Below are 18,713 nucleotides of genomic sequence, written 5' to 3'. Positions count from 1 at the left end.
TTAGATGACTGGTGGACTAATGGGTGATAATTATTTATACTAGAGGATAATGTTATTCTGTTCTAATTTCCTCGTTTTTTCAGTCATTATCTTATATTATTTTATTTCTCTCATCTGTCACTATATATTTTTCATCAAATTGGTTGTTGAGTGCTGATATTATTACACTACAATTTAAAAAGTAAACTCAGCTTCAAGCTGTCACAGCGAGGTACAGGGCAGCAGAAGACATGCCCCCTTCACACACGCCCCCTTGTAATGTGTCTTATTACACAGGCTGACTCCGCCCACCCTCTCCGTCCACCAGCTGACTCCGCCCGCCCTCTCCTTACATCAGCTGACTCCGTCCGTCCTCTCCATCCACCAGCTGACTCTGCCTGCCCTTTCCGTCCATCAGCTGACTCCGCCCGCCCTCTCCATCCATCAGCTGACTCCGCCCGCCCTCTCCATCCACCAGCTGACTCCGCCCACCCTCTCCATCCACCAGCTGACTCCGCCTACCCTCTACGTCCACACGCTGACTTCGCCGATGCCTTATCCAACCAGGTATCGGATAAGGCATCGGGAGCATTTGTGTTAGTACAAGTACTCGCGCAAATGCTTGGTATCGGTCCCGATACCGATACTAGTATTGGTATCGGGACAACCAGTGGCGTTGCTATGGGGGTGCAGGTGGTGCGGCCCGCACCAGGTGACACCCGCCAGAGGGGTGACACCGGGGCCGCCGCTAAACACTACTATAGATTGCCTCGGAGCGGTGCGAGCAGGGCATCCAGCAGTGCGGGGGAAGCTGCCTATAACACTCCCCCTTCAGTTTAAGCTGTCACTCGGAGATCTCCAATATCTCCGAGGCAGCCGAAGTTGGTGGGCGGAGCTGGGGGTGTGGCCACGCCGCCTCCTCCACTCCTCCCACAGACTTCTTCACACTGGCTGATCCTGCAGCTGAAGGAGATAGAGGCCAGGACACAGCACACCCGCCCAAGTCTTCATCTGCAGGAGTGAGGCATGCTGTAAGTTACTGCACAGCACACTCTCACTGCATAGAGTCCTAACCTGCCCTGTGCCACCTCAACCTGCTCTATACTACCCCAACCTGCCCTGTGTTACCCTAACCTGCCCTGTACCACCCCAACATGCCCTGTGCCACCCCAACATGCCCTATACCACTCCAACCTGCCCTGTGCCACCCTAACCTGCCCTGTACCACCCCAACATGCCCTGTGCCACCCCAACCTGCCCTGTGTTACCCTAACCTGCCCTGTACCACCCCAACATGCCCTGTGCCACCCCAACATGCCCTATACCACTCTAACCTGCCCTGTGCCACCCTAACCTGCCCTGTACCACCCCAACTTGTCCTGTGCCATTTCAACCTGCCCTGTGCCACCCCAACCTGCCCTATACCACTCCAACCTGCCCTGTGCCACCCCAACCTGTCCTATACCACTTCAACCTTCCCTGTACCACCCCAACCTGCCCTGTACCACCCCAACCTACCCTATACCACTCCAACCTGCCCTGTGCCACCCCAACCTGCTTTATACCACCCCAACCTGCCCTGTGCCACCCCAACATGCCCTGTGCTACTCCAACCTGCCCTGTGCCACCCCAACCTGTCCTATACCACTCCAACCTGCCCTGTGCCACCCTAACCTGCCCTGTACCACCCCAACTTGTCCTGTGCCATTTCAACCTGCCCTGTGCCACCCCAACCTGGCCTATACCACTCCAACCTGCCCTGTGCCACCTAACCTGCCCTGTACCACCCCAACTTGTCCTGTGCCACTTCAACCTGCCCTGTACCACCCCAACCTGCCCTATACCACTCCAACCCACGCTGTACCACCCCAACCTGCCCTATACCACTCCAACCTGCCCTGCACCACCCCAACCTGCTCTATACCACTTCAACCTGCCCTGTGCCACCCACACCTGAACTATACCACCCCAAGCTGCCCTGTACCACCTCAACCTGCCCTGTGCCACCCCAACAGGCCCTATGCTACTCTAACCTGCCCTGTGTCACCCCAACCTGCCCTATACCACTCCAACCTGCCCTGTACCACCCCAACTTGTCCTGTGTCACTCCAACCTGCCCTGTGCCACCCCAACCTGCCCTATACCACCTCAACCTGCCTTGTACCACCCCAACCTGCCCTATACCACTCCAACCTGCCCTGTGCCACCCTAACCTGCCCTGTACCACCCCAACCTGCCCTGTGCCACTCCAACCTGCCCTGTGCCACCCCAACCTGCCCTATACCACTCCAACCTGCCCTGTACCACCTCAACCTGCCCTGTACCACTCCAACCTGCCCTGTGCCGCTCCAATCTGCCCTGTGCCGCTCCAACCTGCCCTGTGCCATCCCAACCTGCCCTATACCACCCGAACCTGCCATGTGCCACCCGAACCTGCCCTGTACCACCTCAACCTGCCCTGTACCACCCCAACTTGCCTTTTACCACTCCAACCTGCCCTATACCACCCCAATCTGCCAATATACCACCCTAACCTTCCAATATACCACCACAACCTGCCCTATACCACCCCAACCTGCCACTATACCACTCCAACCTGCCACTATACCACCCTATACTACCCTAACCTGCCACTATATCACCCTACACTATAATTTACAGGGGCCGGTTTGGGGTGCGTCCCATGACTGTGCGCTACATGCAGGGTGCTGGGCAGCCTAGACAGGAGGGGGGTGACACCATGTTTTACCGCACCAGGTGAAACCAACCCTAGTGACGCCACTGGGGACAACTCTACACTTGAGCATCAACGTTTCAGTCCAACTACAGACTTTTATAAAGATGCAAAAAAGTCCCTAGGTGTACTTCCAAGAAGGAAGCTGGAGAGTCCCTTTAACATGGCCCATAGCCATAGACAAAAATATGCATTATGAAGGGCCAACTATAATGAGCTAGCTTGTCCTGTAAGAAAAGCTGATTTAGCCCCACTTCCATGAAAAACTTCTAATGCCCTGTACACATGATTGGACATTGATCGGACATTCCGACAACAAAATCCATCGGATTTTTTCCGACAGATGTGGGCTCAAACTTGTCTTGCATACACACGGTCGCACAAAGTTGTCGGAATTTCCGAACGTCAAGAACGTCAAGAACTACGTACGACGAGACTATAAAAGGGCAGTTGAATACCAAGCGCGCCACCCTTTGGGCTCCTTTTGCTAATCTCGTGTTAGTAAAAGTTTGGTGAGAGACGATTTGCGCTTTTTCAGACTCGTGGTTTTCAGATCGTTTTTTTTCCTGCTGAACAGTTTGTGCTTGTGGGCTTGTATCTAGTCTTCAGTGCGTGCAGTGAGTTCCCATTGGTTTATTCAGTGTGTTCTTGTCCACTCGTTACTGATTTTCAGGTCGCTCTTCACAGGCCTTGCTGTTCTTCAGTGCGTTCTGTTACTTCGTTCTGACCAGCCGACCATTTTGAAGCCATGTTGCGTGTACGTACTCATCGTAGAGTTTGTGCTGTGTGGGGGCTTGGTGTTGGGGTTCTTACTTTGACACAAGCCCAGTCCATGAACAGGGTGGGGAGGAGTTCATGGACCAAGGATTGGTTGCTCCAGCGTGACCAATTCTGTCACATGCCTTTGCTCCGTGAGATCCGTGAGAATAATCCTGACGATTTCAGGAACTTTCTCAGGATGACGGACCCCATATTTCACCGTTTGTTGGCTTTGCTGACCCCTTATATCAGCAGGCAGGATACCTGCATGAGGCAAGCCATCACTCCGGAGCAGAGGCTAGTCGCCACGTTGCGGTACTTGGCGATGGGGAGAAGCCTGCAGGACCTCAATTTCTCGACAGGCATCTCCCCCCAGGCTCTGGGGGTCATTATCCCGGAGAGAGAGTCCTGCAGAAGGACTATGTTAAGGTAAGATTTATCCTTTAACATCACATTTTATTTTATTTAATGTTTGATAATATATTGTATTTCTTTCATCATTCCCTAATTACCATGATTGTAATATGCTGTGAATGTCCCCTTTGTCCTCATGCATGCTGGAATTTTTAAACGTTTTTTTTTGTCCTTAACACCCCTGGCAGTTTTCCCGAGTGTGGCTCGGGGTTAAAATTCAGGACCATTAGCGGTAACCCCGAGCCACACTCGGGATTACATCGCAGGATCCTGGTGTGGCTTTACTTACCTTGTCCCCGGGATCCTGCGATGTCCCCCTCCGTGCCAGGCTTCGTTCCCTGCGAGCGGTGCGACGCACGGGGGCGGAGCCTGGCGGCAAATTCAAAAAATTATAAAAACATAACACATACAGTACTGTAATCTTACAGATTACAGTACTGTATGAAATTATTTCACATCCCTTTTGTCCCCAGTGCTTTATCCTATGCCCTGCATGCAGTTTTATGTTATATATACTGTTCTTTCTGCCTGGAAACTGGAGATTGTCCATAACAACCAAAAAGTGTCCCTTTACATCAAAAGTGGCTTTAGACCAGCTAGAAAACAGCGATAGTAAATTAGAACACTTGCAGAACTGAGCGATAGTGAATCGTGGGGAAACTTATTTTATTTATTTATTTATTTTTTTTTAATTATTTATTTTTATTTATTATATTATAATTTATGTTTTTGTGTTTCAAACTTTATCATACCCGGGATATTTACTAGACTCTTGTTTGGACAGATTTAAGTGTGTTATTGTTAAGAATTACAGACCTACAATATAAAACACCAAATTTCCATGCAAAATAATTGTACCGCTTTCAGCACCTAAAATCCGAAATAATCATACCGCCAGGGAGGTTAATGCATATTTGCGTTTACTTACCTCCCCAGTAGGGATGAGCTTCGAGTTCGAGTCGAACTCATGTTCGACTCGAACATTGGCTGTTCGCAAGTTCGCCGAACAGCGAACAATTTGGGGTGTTCGCGGCAAATTCGAATGCCGCGGAACACCCTTTAAAAGTCTATGGGAGAAATCAAAAGTGCTAATTTTAAAGGCTAATATGCAAGTTATTGTCATAAAAAGTGTTTGGGGACCTGGGTCCTGCCCCAGGGGACATGGATCAATGCAAAAAAAAGTTTAAAAAACGGCCGTTTTTTCAGGAGCAGTGATATTAATAATGCTTAAAGTCAAACAATAAAAGTGTAATATCCCTTTAAATTTCATACCTGGGGGGTGTCTATAGTATGCCTGTAAAGGGGCGCATGTTTCCTGTGTTTAGAACAGTCTGACAGCAAAATGACATTTTGAAGGATAAAACTCATTTAAAACTACCCGCGGCTATTGCATTGCCGACAATACACATACAGGTAAAAGCCAGTAAATTAGAATATTTTGAAAAACTTGATTTATTTCAGTAATTGCATTCAAAAGGTGTAACTTGTACATTATATTTATTCATTGCACACAGACTGATGCATTCAAATGTTTATTTCATTTAATTTTGATGATTTGAAGTGGCAACAAATGAAAATCCAAAATTCCGTGTGTCACAAAATTCGAATATTGTGTAAGGGTTAAATTTTGAAGACACCTGGTGCCACAAACTAATCAGCTGATTAACTCAAAACACCTGCAAAGGGCTTTAAATGGTCTCTCAGTCCAGTTCTGAAGCCTACACAAACATGGGGAAGACTTCAGATTTGACAGCTGTCCAAAAGGCGACCATCGACACGTTGCACAAGGAGGGAAAGACACAAAAGGTTATTGCTGAAGAGGCTGGCTGTTCTCAGAGCTCTGTGTCCAAACACATTAATAGAGAGGCAAAGGGAAGGAAAAACTGTGGTCAGAAAAAGTGTACAAGCGATAGGGATCACCGCGCCCTAGTCAAGATTGTGAAAAAAAACCCATTCAAAAATGTGGGGGAGATTCACAAGGAGTGGACAGCTGCTGGAGTCAGTGCTTCAAGATCCACCACCAAGAGACGCTTGAAAGACATGGGTTTCAACTGCCGCATACCTCGTGTCAAGCCACTGTTGACCAAGAAACAGCGCGAAAACCGTCTCACCTGGGCTAAGGAAAAAAAGAGCTGGACTGCTGCTGAGTGGTCCAAAGTCATGTTTTCTGACGAAAGCAAATTTTGCATTTCCTTTGGAAATCGAGGTCCCAGAGTCTGGAGGAAGACAGGAGAGGCACAGGATCCACGTTGCCTGAAGTCTAGTGTAAAGTTTCCACCATCAGTGATGGTTTGGGGTGCCATGTCATCTGCTGGTGTCGGTCCACTCTGTTTCCTGAGATCCAGGGTCAACGCAGCCGTCTACCAGCAAGTTTTAGAGCACTTCATGCTTCCTGCTGCTGACCTGCTCTATGGAGATGGAGATTTCAGGTTCCAACAGGACTTGGCACCTGCACACAGCGCAAAATCTACCCATGCCTGGTTTACGGACCATGGTATTTCTGTTCTAAATTGGCCAGCCAACTCCCCTGACCTTAGCCCCATAGAAAATCTGTGGGGTATTGTGAAAAGGAAGATGCAGAATGCCAGACCCAACAACGCAGAAGAGTTGAAGGCCACTATCAGAGCAACCTGGGCTCTCATAACACCTGAGCAGTGCCAGAAACTCATCGACTCCATGCCACGCCGCATTAATGCAGTAATTGAGGCAAAAGGAGCTCCAACCAAGTATTGAGTATTGTACATGCTCATATTTTACATTTTCATACTTTTCAGTTGGCCAACATTTCTAAAAAATCCCTTTTTTGTATTAGCCTTAAGTAATATTCGAATTTTGTGACACACGGAATTTTGGATTTTCATTTGTTGCCACTTCAAATCATCAAAATTAAATGAAATAAACATTTGAATGCATCAGTCTGTGTGCAATGAATAAATATAATGTACAAGTTACACCTTTTGAATGCAATTACTGAAATAAATCAAGTTTTTCAAAATATTCTAATTTACTGGCTTTTACCTGTAGAAGTTCATTGATAAAAACGGCATGGGAATTCCCCAAAGGGAAACCCCGAACCAAAATTAAAAAAAAAAAATGACGTGGGAGTCCCCCTAAATTCCATACCAGGCCCTTCAGGTCTGATATGGATATTAAGGGGAACCCCGGCCAAAATTTTAAAAAAAAAATGACGTGGGGTTCCCCCTAAATTCCATACCAGACCCTTCAGGTCTGGTATGGATTTTAAGGGAAACCCCGCGCCAAAAAAAAAAAAAAAATGGCGTGGGGTCCCCCCAAAAATCTATACCAGACCCTTATCCGAGCACGCAACCTGGCAGGCCGCAGGAAAAGAGGGGGGGACGAGAGTGCGCCCCCCCCCCCTCCTGAACTGTACCAGGCCACATGCCCTCAACATTGAGAGGGTGCTTTGGGGTAGCCCCCCAAAACACCTTGTCCCCATGTTGATGAGGACAAGGGCCTCATCCCCACAACCCTGGCCGGTGGTTGTGGGGGTCTGCGGGCGGGGGGCTTATCGGAATCTGGAAGCCCCCTTTAACAAGGGGACCCCCAGATCCCGGCCCCCCCCTGTGTGAAATGGTAAGGGGGTACAAAAGTACCCCTACGATTTCACTAAAAAACTGTCAAAAATGTTAAAAATGACAAGAGACAGTTTTTGACAATTCCTTTATTTAAATACTTCTTCTTTCTTCTATCTTCCTTCATCTTCTGGTTCTTCTGGTTCTTCTGGCTCTTCTGGTTCTTCCTCCGGCGTTCTCGTCCAGCATCTCCTCCGCGGCGTCTTCTATCTTCTTCTCCTCGGGCCGCTCCGCACCCATGGCATGGGGGGAGGCTCCCGCTCTTCTCTTCTTCTTCATCTTCTTCTCTTCTTCTTTTCTTCTCTTCTTCATTTTCTTCTCCGGGCCGCTCCGCACCCATGCTGGCATGGAGGGAGGCTCCCGCTGTGTGACGGCGCTCCTCGTCTGACAGTTCTTAATTAACGGGGGGCGGGGCCACCCGGTGACCCCGCCCCCCTCTGACGCACGGTGACTTGACGGGACTTCCCTGTGACGTCACGGGGAATGCCACAGGGAAGTCCCGTCATGTCCTGTGCGTCAGAGGGGGGCGGGGTCACCGGGTGGCCCCGCCCCCCGTTATTTAAGAACTGTCAGACGAGGAGCGCCGTCACACAGCGGGAGCCTCCCTCCATGCCAGCATGGGTGCGGAGCGGCCCGGAGAAGAAAATGAAGAAGAGAAGAAGAGAAGAAGAGAAGAAAAGAAGAAGAGAAGAAGATGAAGAGAAGAGCGGGAGCCTCCCCCCCATGCCATGGGTGCGGAGCGGCCCGAGGAGAAGAAGATAGAAGACGCCGCGGAGGAGATGCTGGACGAGAACGCCAGAGGAAGAACCAGAAGAGCCAGAAGAACCAGAAGAACCAGAAGATGAAGGAAGATAGAAGAAAGAAGAAGTATTTAAATAAAGGAATTGTCAAAAACTGTCTCTTGTCATTTTTAACATTTTTGACAGTTTTTTAGTGAAATGGTAGGGGTACAAAAGTACCCCCTTACCATTTCACACAGGGGGGGGCCAGGATCTGGGGGTCCCCTTGTTAAAGGGGGCTTCCAGATTCCGATAAGCCCCCCGCCCGCAGACCCCCGCAACCACCGGCCAGGGTTGTGGGGATGAGGCCCTTGACCTCATCAACATGGGGACAAGGTGTTTTGGGGGGCTACCCCAAAGCACCCTCCCAACGTTGAGGGCATGTGGCCTGGTACGGTTCAGGAGGGGGGGGCCACACTCTCGTCCCCCCCTCTTTTCCTGCGGCCTGCCAGGTTGCGTGCTCGGATAAGGGTCTGGTATGGATTTTTGGGGGGACCCCACGCCGTTTTTTTATTTTTTTTTTTGGCGCGGGGTTCCCCTTAAAATCCATACCAGACCTGAAGGGTCTGGTATGGAATTTAGGGGGAATCCCACGTCATTTTTTTTTTTTTATTTTGGCCGGGGTTCCCCTTAATATCCATACCAGACCTGAAGGGCCTGGTATGGAATTTAGGGGGACTCCCACGTAATTTTTTTTTTTTTATTTTTGTTCGGGGTTCCCCTTTTGGGAATTCCCATGCCGTTTTTATCAATGAACTTCTATGTGTATTGTCGGCAATGCAATAGCCGCGGGTAGTTTTAAATGAGTTTTTTCCTTCAAAATGTCATTTTGCTGTCAGACTGTTCTAAACACAGGAAACATGCGCCCCTTTACAGGCATACTATAGACACCCCCCAGGTATGAAATTTAAAGGGATATTACACTTTTATTGTTTGACTTTAAGCATTAATAAAATCACTGCTCCTGAAAAAAAGGCTGTTTTTAAAACTTTTTTTTGCATTGATCCATGTCCCCTAGGGCAGGACCCAGGTCCCCAAACACTTTTTATGATATTAACTTGCATATTAGCCTTTAAAATTAGCACTTTTGATTATTTATGTTCGTGTCCCATAGACTTTAACGGTGTTCGCGTGTTCGAACAAACTTTTTTCCTGTTCGCATGTTCTGGTGCGAACCGAACAGGGGGGTGTTCGGCTCATCCCTACTCCCCAGCATGCTATGGATGAATTCCCCAAAGCATGTAGTGCCCGAATACTTTCCAATGGTACTGTTTTTTTTTTTTTTTTTAAAAAGAACATGTTTATTATGAATAGGAAAGGTCAACATACATTGATAGTTACATGACATACAGACGTATGAAAGGATATTGTACATTGAATGCAGATGAATACAATGTAATTCACGGAGTGCGGCAGCGCATGTATACCTATAAGATCTTAAGTGACGGCAGTTGGCATTTTCACAAGACATCACTATCAAAAATAGGAGTTGTAACATTTGATAAAGACTACAGTATGTCACATTGCGGCATTGTGTTGGATAGTTATCATGTCACATATAGCGGGTACACAGATTATCACATGTGTTGGCATTGTTTAACCATTTATCCCATATTTTATGGTATTTGATAGGGCATCCTCTGTGTTTGTACATAACCTTTTTGTACGGTAATGATGCGTTCATTTCTCTGAGCCAAGACTGTATGGTGGGAGGGTCTGTACTCAACCAATGTTTGGCAATTAGTTTTCTGGCGCAAAATAATGATTCGCTGAGAAATATGATTAGGGATCTATCTGTGGTGGCATCTGGAAGTAGGCCGAGGAGGCATACTTTGGGGTCAAGCTGCACTGGCGATCCCATGTGGTCGTGCAGGAATTTTATAATCTGCGTCCAGTAGCTTTGTATCACCGGACATAGCCATAGTAGGTGGAAGAACGAGCATGGGTCACCAGAGCATCTCGGACAGTGCGGGTTTTGATGTGGGGAGAATTTGGCAATTCTAGAAGGCGTGAGATAGGATTTGTGTATTATATACAGTTGAGTCAGGCGTTCTGAAATCTTAGGTGACGTTTTATTTACATTCTCGAGTATATCCTCCCAATCTGATATGTCTATTGGCCCTACATCCTCTTCCCATCTAATCCTTGCCGTGTCAGTGATCCTTGCTACTGACTTGTTTCGCAGTAAAGTGTAAAGGGTGGAGATAAGTTTATCTGGGTTTGTTCCTGTTATTACGTCCACCAAGGACAGTGTTTGTGGGTTGGGGAGACCACTCCCAAACTGAGTCTGGAGCGCATGTTTTAGTTGCATGTAACTAAATTGCATGTGGGGGGGGAGGTCAAATTCCTCACATAGTGTTTGAAAATGTCTCACACCGAATATAGTAAGGACCTGGAATAGGAACACTATCCCCTTAGCGGCCCAGCTGGTAGCCCCAGATAGGGATATCAGCTCATACAGTTGAGGGTTGCGCCATAGGGGTGTGTGCGAGTGAAAGAAGTCAGCTCCAATAAGTTTGGACGCCCGTTCCCATATGCTTCTGTGTTGGGACAGTAGCAGGTTTTGGTCTTCTTTTTTATGTCGTTTGTTCCCAGCTCTAAATAGGACTTGTAATGGGGAGTATAAATTACTATTAGCTTGTTTGCATACTAAGAATTGGTATCTTTCTCCATCAGTCTTGTGAATGTAATAAAAGTGTGAGAGCTGAGCTGCTATATAGTAAGTGTATAAGTCCGGAGGTCGGGTTCTTGAGCGTGTTCCAGGCCAATTTGTGTCTATGGGGGCCCCAAATAAAAGAATTAATGATTGTGTCAATTGTTTTAAAGATTTTAAGGGGAATAAGTATTGGGGAGTTCCAGAGCACATAGAGGAACTTCGGCAACAGTATCATCTTGAATAAGTTGACTCTACCCATTATTCCCAGTGGGAGTCTTGCCCATGTTTGTGTACGAGATTTTAAATAAGAGAAAAGCGGTTCTATATTGTTGGCGATAAAGTCCAGTGGGTGCCTAGTAATCTCTATACCTAGATATTTTATAGAGGCAACTCTCTGCAGGGGAAGGGAAGCTGCAGTGTGAGTTGGAGATGTCATATCAAGGGGGAGGATCTGGGATTTGAACCAATTCATACTGAGACCTGAGTGTTTGCCGAATTCCTCGATGGTCGATAGAACTGCCTGCAGCGATGGGCCAGTATCCTCTAGATAGAGAAGCATGTCATCTGCATACAAACTTAACGTCTCTGTCACAGGTCCCACCCGTAGCCCCTGAATGTGTGGATTCTGCCTAAGGGAAATGGCAAGGGGTTCCACCGCCGGGGCATACAATAAAGGGGACAGTGGGCATCCCTGGCGAGTTCCTCTGCCCAGGGGGAAGGGATCGGACTTCCATCCATTCACCACCACGCTAGCCGTTGGTGAGTAATATAGTAGTTGTACCCATTTTATAAAATTAGGTCCGAATCCGTAGCCCCTGAGGCATTCCCAAAGGTATCCCCATTCTACCGAATCGAACGCCTTTGCGGCGTCAAGTGCTATTATCGCTCTATCACCCGTGTTCTCGTGGTCTGCTTGAATGTTCATGTGGAGACGTCTGAGATTCATTGCTGTGTTTTTACCAGGCATGAATCCCGTCTGATCAGGATGAATAAGGGAGAGAATACTCGTATTGAGGCGCATAGCTAGTATTTTGGCTAGAATTTTAATGTCGGCCTGGAGGAGCGAGATTGGGCGATATGATTCTGGTAGTTGGTGGTTTTTGCCTGGTTTGGGGATTACTATAATTACTGCCTGGCGGAGAGTTTTGGGAAGGGATTCTGTTTCAAAGATGTGATTATATAATTTCAGGAGCTCAGGAGCTAGTATGTCCAAGTATGCTGCGTAAAAGTCTAATGGTATGCCATCCCCGCCTGGTGCCTTGGATGGTGCTAACGAAGCTATAGCTAGGGCAATCTCGTCCACGGTAAGAGGGGCCTCTAGGTCTTGTAGTTGGGTCTCAGATAGTTGTGGAAAGGGGACATCTCGAAGAAACGCTCTAGTCTCCTGGGCAGTGACTCCCACCTTGGAGGAATATAGATCTAAATAGTATTTCCGAAATACCTCTGCAACTGCAGGGGGATCGGAGAGTATGTCGTTATGAGGGCCTAGTAGGGTTACTACCACTGGGGGGTTAGTGTCCTGGTGAGCCAAGTATGCTAATAATTTACCAGCTCTTTCCCCTTGTTCAAATATACGTTGTTTTAGAAAAAAAAGGTTTTTTTTAGCGTTTTCGTATTGCAAGTGGTCTAAGAGGCGGGTGTGTAGTTTGATTGCTGTTGCTCTGTCCTGAGTGGGGTCTTTATGAAATTCTTTTGCTAGTAAATCTACTTTGTCTAAGGCTTGGTTAATAATTAGAGCGGAAGAGGCTTTTATTCTGTTTATACGCGAGGAGAGGACTGTGCGAACGTGTAACTTATAGGCTTCCCAAACATGTCCCACAGAGGCAGTGTCTCTGTTGACATTTAGGTAGAATTGCCATTCTTTGTGTATGTCTTCTTGGTCTTTCAGCATGGAGAGCCAGAAGGGGTGTAGACGCCAGGTGTGGGGTCCTGTGTTTTGGGCCAGTTGAAGGGTTGCCCAGCATGGGGCATGATCAGAAAGGGATCTAGTGTTGTAGCCTGAGCCTGTTAGTCGGGGAATTAGTGTGTCAGAGATTAGGATAAGGTCTATTCGGGACATGGAGGAGTGGGTTGCCGAGAAGCATGAATATGTCTGATCATGGGGGTGTTTGTATCTCCATGCGTCAGTCAATGAAAATTCTTTTAGCGTGCGTCCTAGTCTAGTGGTGTCAGGGAGATGGGCATTCTGGCTTGATTGTATTCTATCCATCTGGGGGTTCAAGACCATGTTGAAATCTCCCAACCAAATTGCTGGTATGTTGGGGTGTTGTGTCATGTAAAGTAAGCCTTCTGTGATTAGATTGGATTTGTATGGCGGGGGTATGTAGAATGCTAAAATCAAATATTGCGAGCCACATAGTGTGCAGTGTATGAAGATAAAGCTACCTTGGGGGTCTGTACGCATCGAGATGAGTGCAAAAGGGGTAGTCTTAGCAATGAGAACTGAAACCCCCCGAGAGTATGGAGAGTAGGTGGCATGGAACGCCCATCCTATCCAGGGCCGCTTCAGCGCAAGCTGGAGTTGTCCTGTAACGTGTGTCTCAACTAATACAGTTATATCTGCACGGTATGTTTTGAGGCAGGTAAAAATTGCCGTGCGTTTTAGTTTGTCTCTGATCCCTCGGACATTCCAGGTGAGGAATTTTAAGTTAGCCATACTTGAGACATAGCAATTTTATAGAGAGAGTATGAACAAGATGTCTATTCGGGACCCATGCCGACCCTCTCCACACTAATACAAATGTACCTCCGCTTCTTCCTTTCCCAAAATAGCATGTACATACGTTCATTTCAATGCATTGCAAGTTATTATACATGTTCTTTACCTTAACATTAACTATAACAATTTCCCCTCCCGCCCTCCCTGCCCTCAGTCGCCCAAACTTGACTGGGGCATATATCCCAAAACTTGTGCTATGTTGCACATTGAACATACCGTCAGTGGCGGTAGCCTATTTGGCAGCGCCAGTGGCGGAACAACAATCTCCCAAAGGGGGGCGAACAAATACTGGGTAACAGTCCAGCGATAGAGCAAACACTGTAGGGGTTAGCAGTTAGTGCGGGAATCTCCCAAATCTGAATCTGTACTCCGCCGCAGCTTTTAGTAGATAGGGATGGGCAAAGTCTATAGCAGGTGACGCATATATGTTAAGATTATAGACTGATGACATTTCCCATATTTCGGTTTGGAGCAGTTAGTAATGTGGTAAGGGTTCAGGGAAAGTAAAATAAGAAAACTGGTCAAACAACACAAGAGGGGCGCCTGCTCAAATCAGAAATGGAAGGCATGAGGGCAGTTTTAGGAGGATTTATGGGCTGCGTGGGGTGGGTCACTTACTTTTCGCATAGTCTTGAAGGCTCTTTGGTATCTTCAAGAAGTTGCCAAGTAAGGAGTAGGGTCGCTTGCGACCAGGTTCAGGAGCATGCCTTATAGTTATCAGTAACTCTCCAGTGGTGTATGGCTTGGGATCGCTGTAGGCACGTCTATGGACGTGTGTTATGGCAGTCATAAAGGGTGGTGCATAGGGGGAGTTGTAGAGTAACACTCACGTGTTATTGCCAGTCGAAGTGTGGTTTATGCAGGTCGGTTCTTTTGTGCGTCTTGCTGGTCCAGCCACGCTGAGGCCAGAGTTGGGTCTTCAAAAAAATGTACTCGATCTTCACCGACAATTCGAAGGCGGGCTGGGAACAGCATTGCATACTTAATGTGGTGTGCTCTCAGACGGCGTTTGACTTCAGTAAATCGCGCTCTTTGTCGCTGGACCTCCACCGAGAAGTCTGGAAACGCTGAGATGGATCCGGATTGATATGGAATGTTTCCCTTCAATCTGGCTAGGCGCAGGACCGCGTCTCGGTCCCTGAAGTTTAATAATTTTGCAATGAAAGTTCGTGGGGGCGCCCCCTCAGGCGGGCGCCGAGCCGGCATGCGGTGGGCACGCTCCACTACAAATGTTGCCGAGAAGGCCTCTCTGCCATATGTAGCAATCAAAAGTTGCTCAAGAAAGGTGGCTGGGTCAGTACCCTCAGAACCCTCCGGTAGTCCAATAAACCGGAGGTTGGACCTGCGGGTCCGGTTCTCCAAATCATCTTGCTTTTGTGCTAACTGTTGCAACTGGCGCTGCAGGTCTTCTTGTGAGTGCTGCATAGGGTATAATGTGTCCTCTGCCCGCCCAAGCCTAGTCTCGGCTTCAGTGACCCGTTCCCTGAGTTTGGTCATGTCATGCCTTATGAGTGAAATGTCCACTTTTACCTCCTCTATCTTGGATGTCAGGGTGGATTGGCATAGGGATATTGCTTCCAATACCTTAGCAGTGCCGTCCGACTCTTGAACTGCAGGGGAAGCCGCGTGTGCTGCTGGCGCGGCGCCATCTTGTCCCTCAGAGTCCCGCTCCGTCCTCCGGTACCGCTCTAGCGAGGAAGAGGCAGCGGTATTCCGTTTCGGCGGAGACATAGTGTGCCCAGGTTGGTGTGCCAGCTCCCAAGGGGTTTAGTATGCGATTGCAGTGATTCTGAGGCTAAGGATGTGAGTAGAAGGATCTGCTGCGAGCGGAGCTTCAGTCACACACGTCTGCTCACATCGCTGTCCAGGCCACGCCCCTCCAATGGTACTGTTTAAAGTTTTTGTATCCTATTATTATCTTGATAGGTAATTGCAGAATTTTAAAATTGTGCTCCAATTGTGCTCCAATTTGTACAGTGTGTATTTATATTTTTGTATTATGACACTTCTTACCTGTCCAGTGGGCTGCCAATAGTGTAAGTAAGGAGGGGCTGGCCAAAGTAATACACATTATTTAGGCATTCATCTCTCAATGAAGTGGATAGGGTTACCTGTCCAAAACATCTCCCCCCTAAAATTTTTACAATGGACCATTAGAGGGGGTGATGAATCTAATAAGCGGACCTTATATTTTTGTCTTTAAATACTCCCTAAAATAAATGTTATACTGATGTTGGCCAAGAATGTTCGTGTCTAATCTGCTTTCAACGTTTATGTGCAAAATGACAATTTTTTTTTTTCTGGTTTGACTCCACAGTTTCCTTACACGCCACAGGAATGGCAGACTGTGGCCTCCCACTTTGTCCAGTGGTGGGACTTTCCCAGCTGCGTAGGGGCAATTGATGGAAAACAGGTCCACATTGTCCCACCCCCCAACTCGGGGTCATACTATTACAACTACAAGGGGTTCAATAGTCTTGTGATGTTGGCGGTGGTGTCGGCTACTTACGAGTTCCTGTATGTGGACGTAGGGAAGAATGGCCGGATGTTGGATGGTGGAGTCATCGCCCAGACCGAGTTCTACAGGTGTCTCCAGAATGGCAGCTTGGGCTTGCCACCTCCAGAAGACAATACGGAAGGAGTCCCATTCGTCTTCGTTGCAGATGAAACGTTTGCGCTGGGGGACCATCTTATGCGGCCATTCCCTATGAGAACCTCACCCTGGACCAGAGGGTTTTTAATTACCGGCTGGACAGATCCAGAAGAGTGGTGGAGAATACATTTGGAATAATGGCCAGGCGGTTCTGCCTATTTTTTACACCGATACACACGGTGGAATATAAACTTAATCACATCATCCTGTCTTGCTGTGTTCTCCACAACTTTTTAAGGAGAAATTCTTTGAACTATGCAGCCTCAGTTGGGCCTGAGGCCGGAATTCAAAATGAACCAACCCTGATGGCGCTTGAAACTGGCCATCCTGGCTTGCCCCCCCAGAATGCCAGCGAGGTCCGTATAAGATACATGGAATACTTTGCAGGTAGGGGGGCCATCGATATGTCGGACAATGTCTGAGACATTTTTTAACTAAAAATATATTTGAAACTGAACAAATATTTACTTTGCTTTACTGCTTGGCTTTCTTTTAGCTGTCTCCTCGGTTATCTTTTATTAATGTTATTTTTTTTGGCCTATTTCTTCAACAGTGCAAACGAAATTTCTTTGACACATGAGGTGACAATCTCTTCTTTGGCTAACTATTATTATTATGTTGTGGGTCTGCTACACACACACCTTGTTTTTGTTGTTAATGTATATAATTCATTACTGACAAAAATATTAATAATTTTCAGCACCATGACTGAAATTTGGGGAGTTATGAAAATGGCGTAATTGTGTAAAATTAGAAAGCACTGTTGGGTGTTATTTACTAAAGGAAAATACACTTTGCACTACAAGTGCACTTGAGACTGCACTGAAATTGCACTTGTAGTGCAAAGTGGATTTGCCTATAGTAAAAAGGCCCCATTGTCACTGAAAACACCAACTTTAAAAAATGCTTTTGAGCATTGAAAGAAGAAGCCACACATTGTTGATTATCATACTTTTTAATCAAAGCACAATCACATGTGCGTTTATAAAAGGGTTTTTGAACAAACCAACATGTTTGTTGTATAACATTTTTTTAGGTCACATTAATGATAAATGGCCTTTTATAGGTAAAACAGTCATGTTTAAAACCATAAAACAATACACAACTCTGGAACTTACAAAGTTCAACTTTTATAAAGTGAAGGCAATATCAGACATGAGTGTGTACAAACTGTGTTTGATATTGCGTTCAGCAGATGGGGTGATGTCACCCCTGAAAAAGCCAAATTTTGAAGATGCACACAAATTGCCTAATGTCAACATATGCTAGCTGCCATCATGGGGGATCAATGGACGTGTTTTGTGGGTGCAACCCCTTCCTCTCAGCTACTTTATTATTGAGGAAGGGGTTGCACCCACAAAACATGTCCATTGATCTCCCATGATGGCAGATAGCACATGTTGTAACACTGTGTGCATCTTCAAAATTTGGCTTTTAAAATACGTAAAAAATTAGTCATAAAAAAAAAAGCTGAAGAAATTTAGGGATTTCTGGGTGTTTTAGATTCTCCCTAAAACATCAGTGATGTTCTTCATTTTGTTTTGAACATCACTGATGTTTTCCTTTAGGTTTTCTAAATCTCTATTACACCCCATTATCTCCCCGATGAGGATCTGGGCACTTTCACTGGTGAAATGACATTCCTCTTCCACAACATCCCGATCACCTACAAAAAAAACACAAAAACACACCATGTATTATAAATATGCAGGCATCCATATATTACCTGAGGCTGTGGTCGCAGACACTCACCTGTTGTGGTGACAATTTCTACAACGTCTCTCTCCTCCTCCTCTGCTTGGGTTTGGGGGATTTCCCCTTCTTCCTGAGGTGGGGGGTCACTGGTCTCCTCTGATGAGTGGTGTCCTCCAAGTCTTTTCTCCCCTATGTGAACAAAAATAGGTATACTTAGCACACAGATATTTGATGGCAGAAATAGGAATATGAAACATTGCTTGGAAGTGGGGTACAATTGTCTGTTTTGGCAGAGTTCCAAGCTGAAGATTTTTTTTTTGTAAAGCTTGAATACTTACCTGTTTTGTGCAAGCTTCACAGATGGAGACACCCCTATAGTATACACTGGAGCACCTATGTGGGCCCCCTAATAAAAAGGGTTTTCTTTTGTCCCACACTAGTGTTCCAGCGTCCAGATGTGTAAACAGCTGCTGAGTGTCCTCTCCTTACACAGAATCTAGTTTGCATTTCATTCTAGTTACAAACTCATCTAGACAACAAACTTTTTTTAATAGAAGTAGGCCAGAAAAATGATATTGAACTGCATCTGGCGAAAACATTGTATTTTAGTGCCCGAATGAACAATGTTTCCTACTAACGATTAATGTGCCCATGAACATGAAAGTTGCCATTTTAAACTGTACAACAGTAAAGAAAAGCACATGGAGCAGCACGAACGTAATAAAAAGTAAG

Source organism: Aquarana catesbeiana, linkage group LG04, assembly GCF_042186555.1.
Source record: "Aquarana catesbeiana isolate 2022-GZ linkage group LG04, ASM4218655v1, whole genome shotgun sequence".
In the NCBI taxonomy this organism is placed as follows: Eukaryota; Metazoa; Chordata; class Amphibia; order Anura; family Ranidae; genus Aquarana; species Aquarana catesbeiana.
The sequence above is the reverse complement of the archived record's forward strand: the minus strand, read 5'-3'. Positions refer to the sequence as shown.